General features: G+C 38.1%; 1 long non-coding RNA gene across 2 annotated transcripts in view; it reads right to left on the reverse strand.

Annotated features, from left to right (window-relative positions):
• Positions 1-3,778: 3,778 nt before the first annotated feature.
• Positions 3,779-21,474, reverse strand: part of LOC110127776 (uncharacterized) — a 35,573-nt gene continuing 17,877 nt past the window's right edge. For both annotated transcript variants that reach the window (XR_002310926.2, XR_002310927.2), the window contains 2 exons: positions 9,017-9,082; positions 3,779-6,355 (listed from right to left, as the gene is read on the reverse strand). This is a non-coding gene — a long non-coding RNA (uncharacterized lncRNA). The remainder of the gene's footprint in view (positions 6,356-9,016; positions 9,083-21,474) is intronic.

Genomic DNA, 21,474 nt, shown 5'->3' on the forward strand with positions numbered 1-21,474 from the left:
CAGGTTACATTCCATGGGGTCACAAATAGTCAGACGTGACTGAGTGACTGAACACACACATTAGTGTATGGTGTCAAAATTAAAGAATGAGTGAAGTGCTATAGGAATACAGTCAGCTGTAGTTAGTATTGGGGTAAGAGTCTCAGGTGAAATGATTGAGGGAGCTGACATTTGAGTTTGACCATGAATGCTTACAATCTTGACAAAAAGGAAAACACTGGGTCTCATAGAAGAGACCCCCAACATCCTACAGGTTCCATTTCAGGTCAGCAAAAAAGCAGGAAAGATGTGATCACCAAGACTTTTCTGTGGGCCTGTTATCACCTGCTCCTGAGGCCAAGGACTTACTGTGCCAGAGAGCCAAGACCCCAGGTCCAAATCTTCATCTCCCTCCCATATTATTCAGCAAAAGTCCCTCCCACCCATGGAAGTCAGGTCAATTATTACAATGGGCCTTTTACTGTCCATTCCCATGGTTTTATTTTTAAATGCCACTGTACCTTTTACCATGTTTTACAACATACAAAATATTCTATGCCCCGCAGAGATGTGGTCATAAGATCTGATCCTCGCCCAGTGGTTCAGATGGTGGTGGAGTTATTAATTAATGTACTTTTAACATTGGGGTTTTCTTTCTTTGATATTGAGATTTTAAAGTACATCTCCCCGTCTTGAAAGCTTGGGGTGAGATGACAAGGACCAGGTGATTGGTGCTGTGTTAGGCATACCTTCTTGACTTTCGAGTAGTTCAGGCGTGAATTTTTGACTGCAGATGCTAAATTTTGATACCGTGTAAGCCTTCCTGACTCCTTGGACTTGGTCTTTTGTTTTGACTGAAGCAGAGGAGTGCAGGGTGCACCTCTGAGTGTGCCTTTGAGATTTATAACAAGTTGCCTTTTCCAGATATCAGCCTCCATACTTTGGTACCCTTTAAAATGTGCTCTTTATCTATTAAGAGGGCCTGTCTGGAGGGACAGAAAGTAGACCAGAGGACTTAAAGTCACTTTACACTAGAGGGAGTTGATCAAAGTCCCTCCTCTGGTGATTGCAGAGTCCCTGCTGGCTGGAGTGTCTGAGTCAGTGCCTTGATTAGAGATCAGGTGCCCCAAGCGCTTGCTGAAATGGTTCTGCAGGTGTGGAGTGATGGCAGGCAGCCCGGCGGCCCTCTCCCCATGCCTTCACTTGACTCCCTGGTTTCCTTGGCAGTTCTTCGTGGCATTTTCCACCCTTGGTTAAAATTGTGAAAAGCAAGATGATACCAATTTTTAGATGGCTGTGTTTTTAAAATGAGATTAACACACAGTAAAAAAGAAAGAAAGAAAGAAAGAAAGAAAGCTGGGACCCTTTCTTAACTAACAGCACCCGTTCAGATTCTTTAGGGCTTCCCAGGTGGCTCAGTGGTGAAAAAATCTGCCTGCCAACGCAGCAGATGTGAGTTCAATGCCTGAGTCAGAAAGATCTCCTGAAGGAGGAAACAACCATCTACTCCAGTATTCCTGCTTGGAAAATCCCTCAGATCCAATACACTGGATCTGGGTGCTTGTTGCAGATGGGGAGCAAAGCTGCATCATCATCAAGAGTGTGGTCTCTGCTACAGCCTCAACTGAAATGCCAGTTCTGCCACTTGTTCTGTGTCAATGAGCAATGGTGGAGGTAATGACGATAATGGCGACCTCCTCCAAAAGGCCCCACGCGGGCATTGCTGCATGCAGTGCCCCTGACCCTGCAATAAGCAACCACTGACGCACAGCTCCGCTGGAGACTCCGGGACACTCACGGGAAAGTCTGGGTCAGTGTCTTGTGGGGTCACTGCTCCTGAACAGGAATGGGCGAATTTCACTCAGATGACCATTATATCTACTACTGTGGGCAAGAATCCCTCAGAAGAAATAGAGTAGCCCTCATGGTCAACAAGAGTCTGAAATGCAGTACTTGGGTGCAATCTTAAAAACTACAGAATGATCTCTGTTCGTTTCCAAAGCAAACCATTCAATATCACAAAAATATAAGTCTCTGCCCTAACCAGTAATGCTGAAGAAGCTGAAGTTGAACAGTTCTATGAACACCTACAGACCTTTTAGAACTAACACCCAAAAAAGATGCCCTTTTCATCACAGGGGACTGGAATGCAAAAGTAGGAAGTCAATATACCAGGAGTAACAGGCAAATTAGGCCTTGGAGTACAAAATGAAGCAGGGCAAAGGCTAACAGAATTTTGCCAAGAGAACACACTGGTCATAGGAAATACCCTCTTCCAACAACACAAGATAAGACTCTACACATGAACATCACCAGATGGTCAACACCAAAATCAGGTTGATTATATTCTTTGCAGCCAAGATGGAAAAGCTCTATGCAGTATGCAAAAACAAGACCGGGAGCTGACTGTGGCTCAGATCATGAACTCCTTATTGCCAGATTGAGATTTAAATTGAAGAAAGTAGGGAAAACCATTATAACATTCAGGTATGACCTAAATCAAATCCCTTATGATTATACAGTGGAAATAACAAATAGATTCAAGGGATTAGATCTGATAGACAGAGTGCCTGAAGAACTATGGAGAGAGGTTCGTGACATTGAACAGGAGACAGGGATCAAGACCATCCCCATGGAAAAGAAATGCAAAAAGGCAAAACGGTTGTCTGAGGAGGCCTTACAAATAGCTGAGAAAAGAAGAGAATCAAAAGCAAAGGAGAAAAGGAAAGATATACCCATTTGAATGCAGAGTTCCAAAGATGAGCAAGGAGAGATAAGAAAGATTTCCTAAGTGATCAGTGCAAAGAAATAGAGGGAAAAAGCAGAATGGGAATGACTAGAGATCTCTTCAAGGAAATTAGAGATACCAAGGGAATATTTCATGCAAAGATGGGCTCAATAAAGGACAGAAATGGTGTGGACCTAACAGATGCAGAAGATATTAAGAAGAGGTGGCAAGATTACACAATGATCTATACAAAATGATCTTTATGACCCAGATAACCACCATGGTATGATCACACATCTAGAGCCAGACATCCTGGAATGTGAAGTCTAATAGGCCTTAGGAAGCATCACTAAGAACAAAGCTAGTGGAGGTGATGGAATTCCAGTTGGGATATTTCAAACCTTAAAAGATGATGCTGTTAAGGTGTGCACTCAATATGCTAGCAAATTTGGAAAACTCAGCAGTGGCCACAGGACTGGAAGAGGCCAGTTTTCATTCCAATCCCAAAGAAAGGCAAAGCCAAAGAATGTTCAAACTACCACACAACTGCACTCATCTCACACACAAGAAACTAATGCTCAAAATTCTCCAAGCTAAGCTTCAACAGTATGTGAACCATGAAATTCCAGATGTTCAATCTAGACTTAGAAAAGGCAGAAGAACCAGAGATCAAATTGCCAACATCCGTTGAATCATAGAAAAAGGAAGAGAGTTCCAGAAAAACATCTACTTCTGCTTTATCGACTAGGCCAAAGACTTCAACAGTGTGGATCACAACAGACTGTGGAAAATTCTTCAAGAGATTGGAATATAAGACCACCTGACCTGCCTCCTGATTAATCTGTATGCAGGTCAAGAAGCAACAGTTAGAACTAGACATGGAACAACAGACTGGTTCAAAACTGGGAAAGGAATATGTCAAGGCTGTATATTATCACCCAGCTTATTTAACTTATATGCAGAGTACATCATGTGAAATGCTGAGCTGGATGAATCACAAGCTGGAATCAAGATTGCCAGGAGAAATATCAATAACCTCAGATACGCAGATGACACCACCCTTATGGCAGAAAGCAAAGAAGAACTAAAGAGCCTCTTGATGAAAGTGAAAGAAGAGAGTGAAAAAGTTGGCTTAAAACTCAACGTTCATAAAACTAAGATCATGGCACCGGGTCCCATCACTTCATGACAAATAGATAGAGAAACAATGGAAACAGTGAGAGAGTTTATTTTGGGGAACTAAAAAATGACTGAAGATGGTAAGTGCAGCCATGAAATTAAAAGACACTTGCTACTTGGAAGAAAAGCTATGACCCACCTAGACAGCATATTAAAAAACAGAGACATTACTTTTCCAACAAAGGCCCATCTAGTCAAAGCTACGATTTTTCCAGCAGTCATGTATGTAAATGAGTTGAACTGTAAAGAAAGCTGAGCGCCAAAGGATTGATGATTTTGAACTGTGGTGTTGGAAAAGACGCTTGAGAGTCTTTTGGACTGCAAGGAGATCCAACCAGTCAAACCTAAAGGAAAACACTCCTGAATATTCATTGGAAGAACTGATGTTGAAGCTGAAACTCCAATACTTTGCCCACCTGATGGGAAGAACTGACTCATTCAAAAAGACCCTGATGCTGGGAAAGATTGAAAGTGGGAGGATAAGGGGACAGCAAAGCATGAAATTGTTGGATGGCATCACCGACTCAATGGACATGAGTTTGAGTAAACTCTGAGAGTTGGTGATGGACAGGGAACCCTGGCATGCTGCAGTCCATGGGGTCACAAAGAGTCGGACAAGACGGAGCAACTGAAGTGAACTGAATAGGGTCGTGTCATCTGCATATTTGAGGTTATTGATATTTCTCCTGGCAATCTTGATTCCAGCTTGTGCTTCATCCAGCCCAGCATTTCACATAAGTTACTCTGCATGCAAGTTAAATAAGCAGGGTGAGAATATACAGCCTTGGCCTACTTCTTTCCCAATTTGGAACCAGTCCATTGTACCATGTCTCGTTCTAACTATTGCTTCTTGACCTGCATACAGGTTTCTCTGGAGGAAAGTAAGGTGGTTTGATATTCCCATCTCTTTAAGAATTTTCCACAGTTTGTTGTGATCCACACAGTCTAAGGCTTTAGCATAGTCAATGAAGCAGAAGTAGATGTTTTTCTGGAATTCTCTTGCTTTTTCTATAATCCAACGGTTGTTGGCAATTCGATATCTGGTTCCTCTGCCTTTTCTAAATCCAGCTTTGGAACTTCTCAGCTCACATACTGTTTAAGACTTGCTTGAAGAACTTTGAGCATTACTTTGCTACCGTGTGAAATGAGCACAATTGTGTGTAGTTTGAACATTCTTTGGCATTGCCTTTCTTTGGGATTAGAAGGAAAATTGATCTTTTCCAGTCCTGTGACCACTGCTGAGTTTTCCAAATTTTCTGGGACATTGAGTGCAACACTTTAAAAGCAGCATCTTTTAGTATTTGTAATAGCTCAGCTGGAATTCTGTCACCTCCACCTGCTTTGTTTGTAGTGATGCTTCCTAAGGCCCACTTGACTTTGCACTCTAGGTTTTCTGTGTAGATGAGTGACCACACCATCGTGGTTATCTGGTTCCTAAAGATATTTTTTGTAATTGTTTTCTGTGTATTTTTTCCACCTCTTCTTAATGTCTTCTGCTTCTCTTATGTCCATGCTGTTTTTGTCCTTTATTGTGCCCATCTTTGCATGAAGTGTTCCCTGGGTGTCTCTAATTTCCTTGTAAAGATCTCTACTCCTTCACATACTGTTGTTTTCCTCTATTTCTTTGCATTGATCCCTTAGGAAGTGTTTCTTTTCTTTCCTTGCTATTCTTTGGAACTCTGCATTCAGATGGATGTATCTTTCCGTTTCTTTTTTATGATAAACTCTTCCATTGGTCCTATCATATTCTAACTTTCAATATTAAAATATAAACTTGAGAACCTTGAGTAAGACCTAATGTGGTCATGGCACAAGGATGCCCTGGAGATCAACAATGAAATTTCTGTCAGCAGGGAAGAAACAAATTACTAACTTTTTCAAGGTAAATTCCAACTTGACGATGGGGCAGTATGGATGAAAAACAAAGGAAAGACAATTCAGGATAACCTACCACTGAATGCCCTCTTCACCCACTCTTTCTCGGGATGTTTCTCCCCATTGTGCTTGGTAGCTGCCAAGTGTTCTCCAATTGCCAAAGCAGATACATAGCCAAGGGCTCCTGTGCCAGAAATGCATTTAAATGAAAATGTGATACTTGTGGTTAAGGAAGACCAGCCTGCTGAACTGGAGATGACTTGCCTACAACTGCTTTGCTGTGTTTAAACTGTCCTTTGTGCATCATTTATTCTGAATACTTTTAAGGGCAGCTGGAAATGAACTGATGAGTGAGTCTGAATGTTGAGAGAGGTGAAGGGTTGACATTTTCAAGGCAAACATTGAGATTTCTCAGCCGGAAGAAGCAGCAGCTGCTACAGATGCTGATATCACAGATGACATTGGGGGCGGAATGTCAGTTCAGTGGGAGAGAGGCTGCCATGCAGGGAATGTGATCCACTAAACAGGAATGCTACAGCTTCCAGACCATGCACAGCGGCCCAGGTTGAGGTCTTCTCTCAGCAAGATGGCTGGCTGAAAGATAATAGAGAAGAGAGAGGGGGAGAGAGGTTTAGAATCCATCTGCCTCTGAGGCAGTAGACATTGTCAGTAGCATTCAAACCTGAAGAATGTAGCCTGCATGCTTCTTTCTTCAGAACACACTGTGCACACCTCCTTTGGAAGCTAAAAGATTGTGCCTTGTGTTCAGTGACCTTAAAGAAACTCTACTTTGGTACCTTTGATTCAAGAATTCTTTGCCAGTCACTCTGGTTTGAATTGTTACTCATGACTGGGACAAGTGCCAAAATATTTGACTCGGCGTCCAAAGCATTGGAGGGTATAAAAATATAGTCTTGTTGCCTGAAAAATACCATTTAGACATAAGCTAACCTTGAGGCCTTTCTGACCCATGTCCTCTAGAAGAGTTCATGAAAATAGAAACAAAGAGAATAAAAATGCACCTAACTTAGTATCTGCAAACCCCATGAAAAAGCATATCAAAGGATTGGTTCCAAGTCAGCCTGACATTTGAAGAACAGCAGGGCTTACAGCAGGTGAGATATCAAAAGAAAACAATAAAGGAAGTCAGGCAATCGCAGCCTTACCTAGCCTTTTCTGGGGAAGAAAGCCTACAAAATCTGAGGCATCCATTTCTCAGTATGTTCAATAGCAAGTCAAAGGCTTTCATTCAAGCAGAGAAATTATAGAAGCCCAATTTCCACTTGGTTATTGAAGAGCCATTTATTGAGGTACTACTATATACCAAACATAGGGGACTGGAAAGCAAACTGCAAAGGATATGGTATCTGACAGAAGATTTTATACATATATATATAAAATATATATACATTTATATATTTTAATATATAATATGTATATGTATAATGTGTGGAATCAATCCGTGATTTTAAAGGTGTGCAGTGAATATTCCAAGAAGAGATACAGTGCTTTTAGAATGATCTAGAGTGACTTTGTAAGATTAAAGAGGAATCTAGTAAATCATAATAGCAAGAGTGTGGGGAAGTACCAAAGTCTTTACAGATAACAAAAAAAGTAGGTTGTGCCATTAATTGAGAGCATGTAAACGAGGAGTAAATTTAAAAGGGAATATGGTAAACTCTGCTTTCAGAGTCTCTCAGGTTTGCATAGGTGACCCTGAAATAATGAGAAGCGCTGAATGGAGTTTTATATTTTTTTTCCTGCCACCACCACTGCCACTGGCATTATAACACATAAATAGCAAAATGAGTAGAAAAGAAACAAAAAGGAAGAAGTGATTTACCTATATTAAGAAAAAGCATTTAGGACACCTGACTGTTCTAGGCAATAGTGCCCAACACTCATACTTCTCCCATCTTTGTTTTGTTTTCTTCTCACATTTTCTATAAGTTAATTGCTAAAAGTGTGAGACCAGAATCTGTATAGTTCTACTATATATATATATAGTATATATATATACAGAACTGTATAGTTCTGTATAGTTCTACTACTTCCTGTCCCTGATATCTCACTAAGTCTTCCTAAGACTTTGCTTCATCCTTTGTGAAATGGGGAGAACAATACCTAAATCATACAGCCAATGAGAGGATTGATGAATTCTACACAGTTAAAAAGCTTAGAACAATGCCTGGGTCACAGCCAATGCTCAATAGGTGTCAGCTACTTTCTTTCCTCCTTCATGTTTTTTCCCTGCTTCCTTATGCTTTTAATGTGCATCCCTGCCTTCGACCCTTAGACTCTATCCTGTAAAAAGAAACCAAACTTTGGACTGAGAAGATCTAGGTTTCGATCTTGGTGCTGTCACATTACCTGTGTGTGCTTGCAAAAGCTCCTTGACCTTCTGAACCTTAATTTCTTAACCATAAATTGCAGATGTTAATGATGTGTTGTTTCCTATTAGGATGTGGTGAGGGGTGAAGAAGAGGTTATGTTGGCTATTCTTCATTTGCCCTCCAAATCCACTCTCCCATTTTCTGTACACTTCTGTGCACTATAGAGTGATGTTTATCGACTAAATTAATGGGCAAACTCGCCCTCTGCCTCCTGACTTGGCTTGGTGAATAGAAGCACCAGAAGAAAGGAGAGTGAGGTCAGGGTGTTTATTTCCCGAGTTCTCTCCCTCCTTGTTCCCTATGGGCGAATTGCATAAGTGCATTGAGGGTCGCAGTTTGGGTTGAGTGTAGTCCCTTCTCTCTCTGAGTCCTCCTAGGGGTGCCCTCCTTTGAGGCTCTAAGGGAGCAGGCTCCCCAGTGTTGCTAGTCCTGATACACTGTAACATCTCTTTCTCCTTTCTCTAAAATAACCCTGCACACATCTTTGTAAATATCTCTTTATTAAATTTTCCTCAATTATCCCTGTTTGAGTTTGCCATCTGTTTCTTTCTACAATCCTGATTGCTACACCATGTAAAGTCCCTGGCACTGTGCCTGGCTCCTAATAAGTGAGAATTTCTCCCTAAAAACAATGTCTGCCGTGACTTCCTCAGGCATTGCCTGGCCATAGCTTGGCATTTGCAGAAGAGTCTTGACATTGACATCACGAATCTGGGCAATTATGTGGAATCTCTGAAAAAAGCTGGAAAGTAATATTCTCCAAAGTAGTAGAATCTATAGCCATATCCTTGTTGGGAATTCAGACTCCAAACTGAATCTATGAAAAATGGTGTTTACATATATTATTCCTATATATTGCCACCTCTGTATGATGCCAGGTATAAAGATGTGTTGTTCATCATTCTGTCTTTTGGAAAATTTCAGGGTCCTGTAACAGATGAGAAAGAAGAGCACATCATGAGAAAGAAGAACACAGCTTGTTTTCTGTCACAAGTCTGTCACTTATGCCCCTTCTAAGGAGCTTCTCCCACCATCACTGGTGGATTGGATGAAATTAGCACAAGAACAAATGAAAGTTGGTCAAATCTTTTAAAAATAGTATAAAAATTTTCAATATAGTTTTACATGAAGAAAAAAGTACCTAAACTTATTTTCTGATTTATAACCACTCTACCAGCAACTCCTTAAGTCAAAATATTCATAGTTTGGTCTACTAGAAAACCAAGGGATGTTAACTGTGCAGCTGACAAACAGTCCAGGAGTTAGTATATTGATGTGGCATAGTTCTCCTATTTTTTCTTTTTTTTGGGGTTTTTTTTTTTTTTCACATCTCCAGTGGTTTCATTCTAGTGTTCATTCTTTGTATTCAAACATGCTTTTCCTAAGCCTCATGCTAAATTAGCCTAACCCCAAATACCAAATATTTTCAATTCAGATCCTTAAATGTATGCAAGATATTAAATTCATGGTTCCGTTTCCATAACCCTTGACACTGAATATTTAACAAGAGCTTTAAAAAATTCTAGTAATTTTTCCTGGTTGTGAGAAAATATGTGGTCATAGGACAGCCACTTAAAGCATAAGTAGTATTTTAAATCGTTAATGCTAACATGCTTCAGTGTGATATATATCAATATTTCTTTTATGTGTTAATATTAGCAATCTATTTGAACGTTTTGTAGTCTCTTTTATCTGCTTCACAAATTTTTGCTTGCATATATTAATCTCACTGATGCACAGATAATAAGTACTGATGTCTCTATTTTGTTTAAAGTCTGTAAACTCTGATTTTTCTTTCTCTTCTGTCAAATCCCTTGTGGCTGAGGGCTGTAATCTTCCAAGTGTTTGCGTGAACCAAAGTGGTTCACTTCCCTTCATAACAAAACCGACCCACAGTAATAATTCCAGGACAGCATTCTTTCCCTTGAAGAGTTAAAGGAATCTGTAGTTTGCCTCCACAACATTCTTCAGATGTGCTGGTTCACTGAGGGAATGCTAACAAATGAGATAGGGCTATGAGGAAAGACATCTTTCAGCTAGGGCTTCATTTTTTCTTTTTTCCCTTTTCTTATTTTAACTTCCTTCAGTGCTGATAGAACTGAAGCAAAGTGATGAACACTTCGCAGTGTGAAGCCCCCTCAGCCCCGTCTTGTATCCCCCCTCCCCTCTCTAGCACTACCAGCCTTGATAAGGGCCTCAAATGTTTGGCCTTGGAGCAGACACAATAGATTTTCAGCTAAGTGCAGTCAAGGAATTTCTCTAGGGGGCTGGACCAATTCTTCACAGACAGCCCTGAGCCATGAGCACTGCAATATGACTGATGCACTTGGAAGAATCTTTAAAAAGATAATATATAAAACAATATCTTAGAATCAAAATTTAAAGGTACTCTAGGCATAATATACCTCAGCTGGTTTTGTGCTAAGTCGCTTCAGTTGTGTCTGACTCTTTGCAATTCTATGGAGTATAGCCCACCAGGCTCCTCTGTCCATGGGATTCTCCAGGCAAGAATACTGGAGTGGGTTGCCATTCCCTCCTCCGGGTGATCTTCCCCACCCAGAGACTGAACCCTTGTTTCAGGCATTTCCTACATTGTCAGGCAAGTTCTTTACCAATAGTGCCAGCTGGGAAGCTCGATATACCTCACTACAGGACTATTAAAAAAGACTCTTAATCCAACAGGTTACTTATTGTGTAAAGTTTTGTACATACTTAAGATTTGCATTTTGTCATTTATAAGAAAATGCTATTTATTGCTTGGAATAGTGATCAATGCCTAAAGAAGACAGTATCTAAGTGACACTGTGTTTAGTGAACCGTTTAGTTGGTCTTTGCCATTCTCTACAGAGAAGAGGAGGAAAATTTCAATTTTAAGATACTCTTTTAAAACCACCTATCATTTTCCACAACAGAAACTATCATACAGAGTTGTTAAATGGAAGATCTAATGGTTGTAGAACCCATTCCTTATCCAAGAGGAAAAAAAAAACCTCACCACAAAAAATACTTGTTTACTTTGCCAGAGAACAGTTTTTATCATAGAAAATGTAGGATTATAAGATAAATAGACGGGCCCACAAATCCCCCATAAAGAGGGGAATCTAAAGAATACCTTTGGAGTGCATGACCTGCTCAATGCCTCTTATATAAATAAGATGTGTGGGAGTTGTATTAATTCATTGGGAAAAGTACAGCTTTGGCAATTCTTAGGAAGGCAGTGCAAATTGAGATTCAGCTCTTTATTCTCAAGTCACTGAAATCTTGTCTCAGCTTCCTCATCAATGAAATGGATTGTAATACGAATGAGGATTTGCAAGATGAACGCAGAGCCAGTGAACACAGACGGGCTAGTGGGATTGCCCAATAAATGATTTTTCTGACAAACTATAGTTTGTTTAGTATTTACCAGAATGTGATATGGAAAAGAAAATTAAAAAGAGAAAAATTTTAAACACAAACATACAAAATCTGCTTATCTGGCAATGACCTCCTCTATCCTTCAGTCTTGTCCCAACTTTTCCCAGCTCCAGTCTGCACTTTCTTCTTTAAGAGAGAAAAACTTGACTTTCTATGCCAGTTTAACACCTCCATGGTGACTAAGAATGCAGAGAAGGCTGCACTGTTCCCCACAGCAAAAAATTATGCTTGTCCTTGTATTCTCAACTCCTACAGAGTCTCTGCCTCCTGGCTAAAAATCATCTGAATCTGAGAGAATTTGGTGACCCTGTTTTTCTTCTGATTAACCAACTTCACTCAATATTCTTCAGTCTTGATTAACAGTTGATTTTATTTTACAATTTAAATACATCCGTAGAGAAAGAATAGCTGTCTTCTTCCACATAAATCATTCAGTTAAGGTCTCAGATTTTGAGGCAGGCTCCCCAGGTCTCTTGGCCTCCCTGTTTATTGGCTGTGTGACTGTGAGCAGGTTACTAATTTCTTCCTCAATTTCCTCAACTTGAAAAAGAAATGTAAAAGTAATACCTACCATTTAGAGCTGTAATAAAGATTATATTAGTTAACATACACAAAAAAGTGTAGAATACATAGTAAATGCCATATAAATGTTGGCTGTATTTTCCTAAGGGTCTCTATTTAACTTTCATATGAAGACAAAATATATGTTTATATCTATGTATATGTATGTTTAGTCAACTGGGCTTCCCTGGTGGCTCAGAGGATTAAGCGTCTGCCTGCAATGCGGGAGACCCGGGTTCAATCCCTGGGTTGGGAAGATCCCCTGGAGAAGGAAGTGGCAACCCACTCCAGTATTCTTGCCTGGAGAATCCCATGGATGGAGGAGCCTGGCAGGCTACAGTCTACGGGGTCACAAAGGGTCGGACACTACTAAGCGACTTCACTTTCTTTTCTTTCTTTCTTAGTCAACTATTAATGTGTATAATCAATCTGACTGACTTAACTAGTCAGTGCAAGTTAATCTCACTTATGGCTAACCTGGATCCACTGAGTGAATGTGTTTGGAGAGGAGATGTATATGTGCTAATTCACTTCAGTCATGTCCGACTCTTTGTGATCCCATGGACTGTAGCCCACCAGGCTCCTCTGTCCATGGATTCTCCAGGCAAGAATACTGGAGTTGCCAGACCCTCCTCCAGCAGATCTCCCAACCCAGGGGTCAGACACGTCTCTTTATTCTCCTGCATTGGCAGGAGGGTTCTTTACCTCTAGCACCACCTGGGAAGCCCCTGGAGAGGAGTTACTTCTTCAATTTACTTTCTTCATCAGGCTAATTGCCTTGGGGGTCCCCCCCTCAAGTCTCTCTTCACCCCCAAAGCTCAAATGGTATCTGTAATAGAATTCAATCCATATTTCATTTGTTTTTCCAGGATTATTGAGATATAATTGACATGTAATGTTGTGATAGTTTAAGATTTTGCAATGTGCTGATTGAATATGTGTACATATTGTGAAATGATTACCACAATAAGGTTAGTTAACATAAGCACCATCTCACTTAGTTACAACTTGTGTGGCGGGGGGTGTGATAGCTTTTATGATATACTCTGTTAGCGATTTTCAAATATACAAATACAATGTACAATGTACAATGTGATAATATTAACTATAGAATTTATTTATCTTATAATGGGAAGTTTGCACCCTTTAACCACCATCAACAATTTCCCCAAAACCCCCACCTCTGGAAACCACCAATCTACTCTCTGTTTCTGTGAGTTCAGTTTTGTTTTGTTTTTTAATTCTACATATACATGAAAACGTACAATATTTGTCTTATTGTTTCTGTCTGACTTATTTCATGAAGCATAATTCCCTCAAAGCCCATCTATATTTTTGCAAATGAAAGGACATGACTGAATAATGTTCCATCTGTCCATGGACACTTAGGTTGCTTCTTTGTTTTGACTATTATAAATAAACCTTCAAGGAAAACGGGAGTGTAGTAATCGCTATATAATGATTTCATTTCCTTTGGACATATACCCACAAGTGGGCTTGCTGGATCATTTGGCAGTTCTATTTTTAATCTGGGGGAGTGGGGTGGGATTTCTATACTGCTTCCATAGTGACTGTACCAATTTATGTTTCCATCAACAGTGTACAGACATTTCCTTTTCTCCACATCCTCATCAGCACTTGTTATCACTTGTCCATTGGACAATAATCATTCCAACAGGTTTGAGGTAACCATATCTCACTGTGCTTTTGATTTGCATGTCCCTGTGGTGGGCTTCCCTTGTGACTCAGCTGATAAAGAATTCACCTGCAATGTGGGAGACCTGGGTTCGATCCCTGGGTTGGGAAGATCCCCTGGAGAAGGGAAAGGCTACCCACTCCAGTATTCTGGCCTGGAGAATTCTATGGACTGTATAGTCCCTGGGGTTGCAACGAGTTGGACATGACTGAGTGACCTTCACTTCACTTCACTTCATTGATGACTAGTGATGCTAATTGTTGGCCATTTGAATATCTTCTTTGGAAAAAATGTCTAGGCAGATCATTTGCTCATTTTTTAATTGGATTATATGTGGATTTTGCTATTGAATTATGTGAGTTCCTTATATGTTTTGTAAATTAATCGCTTTTCAGTTATGTGTTTTGCAAATATTTCTCCTATTCTGCCTTTTCACTTTGTTGATTTTATCTTTTGCAACGTGAAAGGTGTGTAGTTTGATGTAATCTTACTTGTTTATTGTTGCTTTTGGTGTCATATAAAAAAAATTGTTGCCAAGATCACTGTGAAGAGGCTTTTTCCTTCTTTATGATTTCAAGTCTTACTTTTAAGTTGCTAATCCATTTTGAATTAATTTTGTGAGTTGTGTAAGATATGGATCCAGGTTCTTTTGTTTCCCTGTGAATATCCAGTTTTTTCACCATCATTTATTGAAGAGACTATGTTTTTCCCATTAAGTTTCTGGGATTCCTTGTCTTACCTAAGTCTATAAGTAGTACTGGCTATCAGGTACCCCCTCCTCAGACATTTCTGAGACTCTTTAGAAGTAGGTTAATGTGTCCCACAACTTTGTCCTATGGTTGGTGGAGACCTAGCAAGCCAGCATCTTGCCTCATTCTTCCTGGCTGTGTGTTGCTATCAGAGAAAATGTTTCTCTTCTGTGTTAATACTGGTGACTTTATAGTCAATCCACTGTGTTTTTAAGCTGTAAAACATTCCTTCCTTAAAATCTCTACCCACAATCTAAAATGAGGCTATGGAATTTAATAAAACTTCACTAATGGCTTGAGAATAGAGAAAGGACTTAACAATAAGAAAAAGAAATGAAGGAAGGAGACAGGAAGGGAGGGAGGGAGAGAGGAAGGAAGACAGAAGAAATGGGGAAGAAGGCAGAAACGGAGGGTGAGAGAGAAGGAAGCTGGTGTAAGAATACTTGCTTACAGTTGCTTGACTCAAGGATTCTTTGTTTTACCCCATTAGATGATACCAGCACAGTGCATAGGCCCAATAAATGAATATTAATTAAATGACCAAATGAAAAGTTTCAGCATTCAGGCCATCTCCCATGCAGGGGGAGGGTTGAGGGTTTCTGACTATATGCTTCTTACCCTGGAGTTATTGCTCCAAAAGCCTTCACTTACCCCAAAAGTCTTGATTCCCACAGAGAGATTGATGGGCTATTCTCAGACATGCCACCCAGGGTGTGTAATTATCCCCACTGACTCAAATCTACCCACAGTGGCGATAACCTCTTGTGTTATTATTCACAGACTTTTAACTCTCAGTTTCCATTCCAGAATTAGATCTAGGTTTTATCTTTATATAAACAAAATTCCATCGGAGGGTTTCTTTTTTTTTTTCCTTTTCTCTCCAGTGTTTATTTTAAAAATAAGCATCTTACTAAGCAGAATTCAGTTTTCCCTCTTCTGTAATTCAAATTTTGCAATTGCAGCTTCCTCTCTGCCTCTGCCTCTGCAGTCCCTGGCTTTTCATTTCTCCGACAGGGTTCAAGTTCAAGGTTTTGGACTTCTCTAGCTCTATAGTAGCCTTTGCAAGTGGCAGCATTTCCTAAGCAAATTAACTATTTGGGGCAGGGCATGGGGAGTCCATCTGACTTCTTTCAGTATTGCCTCTCCTTTTCTAAGGAGTGGGTGTTTTCTTGGTTTTGCAAAACAAGAGCATTTTAGAGCTCTTGTTTAGAGCATGCTCACTAAGCCTAGCAAAGGTGACTGGTCAAGGATTCTGGTTATCCCTACATCTTTTCCCAACTCAGAGATAAGGCTAACAATCACCAACATGCATTATAAGTTAGTTATTGAAAGCATGAATTATTAGTTTAAATATCTAGTAGTAAGGGAGCTTTCATTTTCTAAAAAGTATAACTCTTTAGAATCCACAGCCTTATAATCAGGCTCTGATTATTTCTAGGATAATAATGCTATGTCAGGATTGGGTTTTAAACAATTTATTTTTAATCTGCATATAGCCTTAGTTAAGAAAAGCTACTTGTAAATTTCAAAATTTTGAGAAAATTAAATATTAAAGTATTTCCTGATTCTCTTATCACATAGTGGTTCAGATTATCTGAAGTCCTAAATCATTAAAGAAATCCTGCAATTGCTTTATATTTATTTAAATAAAAGTAAAATATTGACCTCCCTACCTATTCTATAGACCAGTGGTAACCTTGCCTGCAAAAAAGTGATGATTTTTAGAGTTATGATTGTTAATGACCCTTGAATGTATCCTGCACAGGCCTTTAACTCCCCAGTGTAAGTAAGGTTCAGCCCTTTCCAGATGGGAAAATGATAAGGACACTAGGAAGATAGCAGGTCATTCTTGGGCAGCTGCCAGAAACTTACAGCAAAATGAATCATGTAGGGCTGTGGTGCTTTAGCCAGCATTTTTCCATTTTAATTTATCAAGCCAAAGCTTGTTGACATGAAAGTGAATGAAATTGTTATACAGTGGGCTCTAAAAAGCCAGCTCAAGGGTTTAGTACAGAAGAACTCTGACTATAAATAACAAAGAAAATACAGGAAATGTTCGTTATTCTAGCACCTGCTCTGTTATTTGAGATGCACTGGCAATTAAGTCAAATCCCAATATTGGTATCAACTGGAAAAAGGCCAATTCTTTGAAATATTACAGAGGCTGCGTAATCTGTTGTAGATGGTTATCGAAAGGTGAATCCTTAAAATAGTCATTCTAGTTTTTGATATGTGGGGCTCTATTTATTTGTTTATCAAATGTAATAAAGTAACTGACAGAAATGACAAAGTAGTATTGATGCTACTAGGAGATTTTGCAATCAGAAAAGGTTAATACCATCTTGCTTGAAAAAAATAATTTTGCAGTGACTTGTCCAAAAAGGAAAACAATGATATAAATCACTGACTAGCATTTACAAATGAAATCTCTGCATTTAGCTGAAGCATATAAATCAGATGTTACTGTGAAAGCAAGATATCTCCAATTTCTACTGTGAGTGAAAGAAAAAAATTAACTAATTAGAGTAGAATTTGACACATGTGCATTAAGGGGAAAAATATTCCCGATGAAAGAATAGTTAATATTTCAAAACCTCTCATCAATGTTTTGCACATAGTGCTCCTGATTTAAATATCTTTCTCCTATTAAAGAACGTTACATGTATTAGGGAGAGATGAAATATGATATTGTCTCTTGTCATCTGAGGATGGAGTAACACAGTGATTCCATTGCATCTGCTGGACTTTGTGGAATCTGGAAAAAAATATCTGTCTTTTTTTCATTATACAGTTTATTTATTTGTGCCTTTCCTCAAAGCATAGTTATTGAATGCTTACTTTGGGTATTACAGTTAAGAAGATTATCAGTTGCCCAAATTGACCATGCAGATGAATCAACTGAGTGTGGCACTTACCTTTTCTATAGAGGAAGATAGAACATATAAATAAATACCTATGATACAAATATGAAGTGGTAAATATGTTTATTAGTGTTTATAATCAAATGTAAAATAAGACCTCCCTTTATCATCACTCCCTTTTTTCTAATTTATGAATTAACCTGTATCTTGCCAGAAATATAAAATTAAGTGCTGCTTAGTTTCATGGCAATTTATTGTCTTTATTTAAAACAGTAGAATTGCATGTTATTATAGTCCTGGTAAATCTAGACTCTGAGTTTACCATGCTATAATCTATACACTACAAAAAGACCATTAGGCAATTCCACACATCATTACTGGAAGTCATTTAAAATGACTATTGGTATTATTTGATGTTGATAATTGGAGAAGGGAATAGCAACCCAGTCCAGTGTTCTTGCCTGGAGAATTCCATGTACAGAGGAGCCTGGTGGGCTGCAGTCCATGGGGTCACATAGAGTTGGACATGACTGAGATACTAACACACACACAATATTGATAATAAGACACCATTCAATTAACTGTGAGGAAAAATAAAACAATGGTTAATATTTGGGGAAGTGTATCATATTCTAGGTATGTTGCTAATTGATTTACACACATTATAGTTAGATCTATATGTTACCTACCCTGTGTTGCTTAGTACAGTTTATCTGTGAACAACATGAATTGCATTGGTCCATTTTCACATATATTTTTTTAATATATAGTAAATACCACAGTAGTGCACAATCTACAGTTGGTTGAATCCTCCGATGCAAAGTCACAAGAGAGTTAGATTTTCACCATCAGGGATTGTGGACACTCCTAACCTCAGTGTTGTTCAAGGGTCAACGGCACTACTACCTTTGCTTTTTACAGATGAGAAAACTGAAGATTCGAACATTTAATTAACTTGACAGTGTTTGAATTTTAACCCAGATGAGCAATACTATAAGCATTGCTCTAATCTGAAACAGACTATCAATTTTTAAAAAATAAAAGGTAAAATATTATTACTTGTAGAAAGTATGATTCCATATTTGAAAAAAGAGAATTGAACTGGAAAGCTATTACAAATAAAGACATCTATTTACATAGTTAATGAATGTACATTCATATGTATAGATTATAACCAATTAAAAAATACAGTAGAGGAAATAATGTCATTCATCGCCTCAAACAGAGCAAACTTTATAGAAACAACATTATAAGTATCTGTAGGTGACTACAGGGTGAAAATTTTTTAGTATCTGTTGAAAGACATAGTAATAGTCCTTCCATAAAATGCAATCTATCCTGTTTTTATAAATAAAGATTCAAATTGTGAAATGAAAGACAGTCACTTTCCGACTTTCGGAAGTGACGCACAAAAGTCTATTGTGCCCAACTCTTTGCTGCCTCATGGACTGTAGCTGGCAGGCTCCTCTGTCCATGGAATTCTCCAGGCCAGCAGTTCCCTTCTCCAGGGGATCTTCCTGACCCAGCGATCAAACCCAGGTTTCCCACATTGCAGGCAGATTCTTTATTGTCTGAGCCTCCAGGTAAAACATTAACTAAAAAAAAACCCCTAAAATCTACAAAATAAAAAAATATTACTACTTAGTCTGGAAAATAAACACATAAAACTAGCTAGAAATATTCTAAGAAGAAGAGTAGGAAGTCATACCAAATAATAAAACATATATTAAATCTCTAATTTATATAACTTTAATAATGGCCAGCAATACACAGAAATATAAATGGAAGAAAATGAGTTCAGAAATAGACCCAAATACATTTGAGAAGTAACACAAAAAGAGTATCTCAAACCAGTGGGCATAAAGATTAATTTTTCAACAAATCTTTTATAACTGTATAGTCATTAAAAAAAAATAAAGTCACACTTTAGTATTACTGCTTACATGAAAATAACCTACAGATGGATCAAAGAGTTAAACGGTGAAGCCATAAAAGTATTGAATGAAAACGCGACTGAATTAATTTATAACTTTAGAATGGAGATGATCTTTCTAAGCAGACACAAAACTCAGAAACTATAAATTTGATAACTTAGACAACACTTAAAAACCTTTCAGGAAAATCTAAAACAGTTTGAATAGAGGACATTTAACAAAAAAGAAACACATGACAAAAAAAATTCCCATCCTTAATTTTGAAAAAAAAAAAAAACAAATTGATTTTTAAATAAAAACAATTTAACACAACTTTTTACATTAAAATGTGATAATAGTTTAAAAACTGAGATCAACTTAAATATCATTAAGTAAGAGATTCATTAAATAATTTATAGTGTATTTAAATAATGTAAAAATGTACAACCTAATCAATAAAAAATTGGAATAGATCCAAATAATATAAAATTTGTATTATTTCATTAAATATTTAAACCATTTTAAAGAGTGACAGCCAAAAATTTTTAAAAGGTGCTTATATGTATAGGAAAGATTACTTCTAGCAATAGATATTCAGAAAAGGTGAGCCTTAAATAGTAAAGAGAATTTAAGATAATGAGAAAGATGAGAATTGCTAAAAAATAGCATGCCAAATTTCAAGAGTTAGAAAAATTTTACAAGTTTGAGGCAGATGAAGTTAGAGATAGATGAAGAAGAAAAAGCATGCTGGGGTCATATCACTGAAGGCTTTAATTATCTTATTGTAGAGGATGCAGGTGATGAGGAAATAGCACTTTCCTGCAATCTAACAAACCAGGTGCACAAGTAGAATCTTTCCTAAAATATCTCATTTAAACCTCTCACTGTGCCTAAGAATTACTTATGATTATTCCCATTTTAAAAGTAAGGAATTAAGACTAGAAAACTTAAATATCTCGCCCAAGTTCTCCCAGTAAGTAATAGAATTGACATTTAAATTGGGTAATCATATAATTGTATAACTTGGTACACTTTTAAGTGTGAAAGAAACAGCAAGTTTAAACAAGTTCTATCATGATCTACAAAGGAGAAAGATCACCTTTGGTACGTTTGAACCCACGCCTGTCTCTAAAAGCCTACTCTCTGACATCACTTACCTTTTCACATGTTGGCCCACACCAAGTATTTTTACTTTGAAAATCTTCTCATGACCTCACCAAATGCTCTGTCAAACAATGTCTCACATCAGAATTAGGGACGAATTAGTCCTGCTAGCTCACCTGACTGACATCTCTATCTACAGAATGATCTATACAACTTATGGGACAGCATTTTGCTCAGGTACATGTTAAATGACCCAGACTTCAATGTTTACAGTCTTGTCCTGGAATATTGTTCTTCAGGATAATAGAGCCTACCACTTCAGAATTTGAATTCCATAGCATTTCTTTCCTAGAAAAATATGTGTTACCACTATTCAGCCTAAACCTGATCTTTTCTAGTCGAGGATTCTTGGTTGATTTATACTCTGTATTATGAACATTACAAATGACATTATTTAGCAGCTGTTTTCCTTTTGCAGGCTAAGTCATTGTTAGCTTAGAGTAGTTATTTAGAACTGTGGGTGTTTTCAAAATACTTCTCATCAAAAATTTCTTTGTCAGTTGACCATATTGGATGCTTATTATTTTATGCCCCTCATATGTTAAACCTGTCATCTTTATCCTTGTCTTCCACCAATTTTTTCCTCCCAGGCCTCTCTGTGTTTTCTTGTCATTAGATACAGAATCACTGCATGCACATTCTAAAATGTGCTATTGTTAAAATGAAAAGTGCCAGTAATTTCTGTATCTCACTTTAAGGATGACTGCTTATATACTAGTAGTATTCAAGTATTTATGATCAAAATTATCTACTTCCTTGGAGAAAGAAATGGCAATCCACTCCAGCATTCTTGCCTGGAGAATTCCATGGACAGAGGAGCGTGGCAAGCTACAGTCCATGGGGTTGCAAAGAGTCAGACGTGACTAAGCAACTAACACACACACATCTACTTCCTTTACACTTATAAGGTTGCAATGAATATACTCTATATGGAGTAAGAAATAGGAAATTTATTTCAT

The sequence above is a fragment of the Odocoileus virginianus genome, chromosome 3 (genome assembly GCF_023699985.2).
Source record: "Odocoileus virginianus isolate 20LAN1187 ecotype Illinois chromosome 3, Ovbor_1.2, whole genome shotgun sequence".
Classification (NCBI taxonomy): Eukaryota; Metazoa; Chordata; class Mammalia; order Artiodactyla; family Cervidae; genus Odocoileus; species Odocoileus virginianus.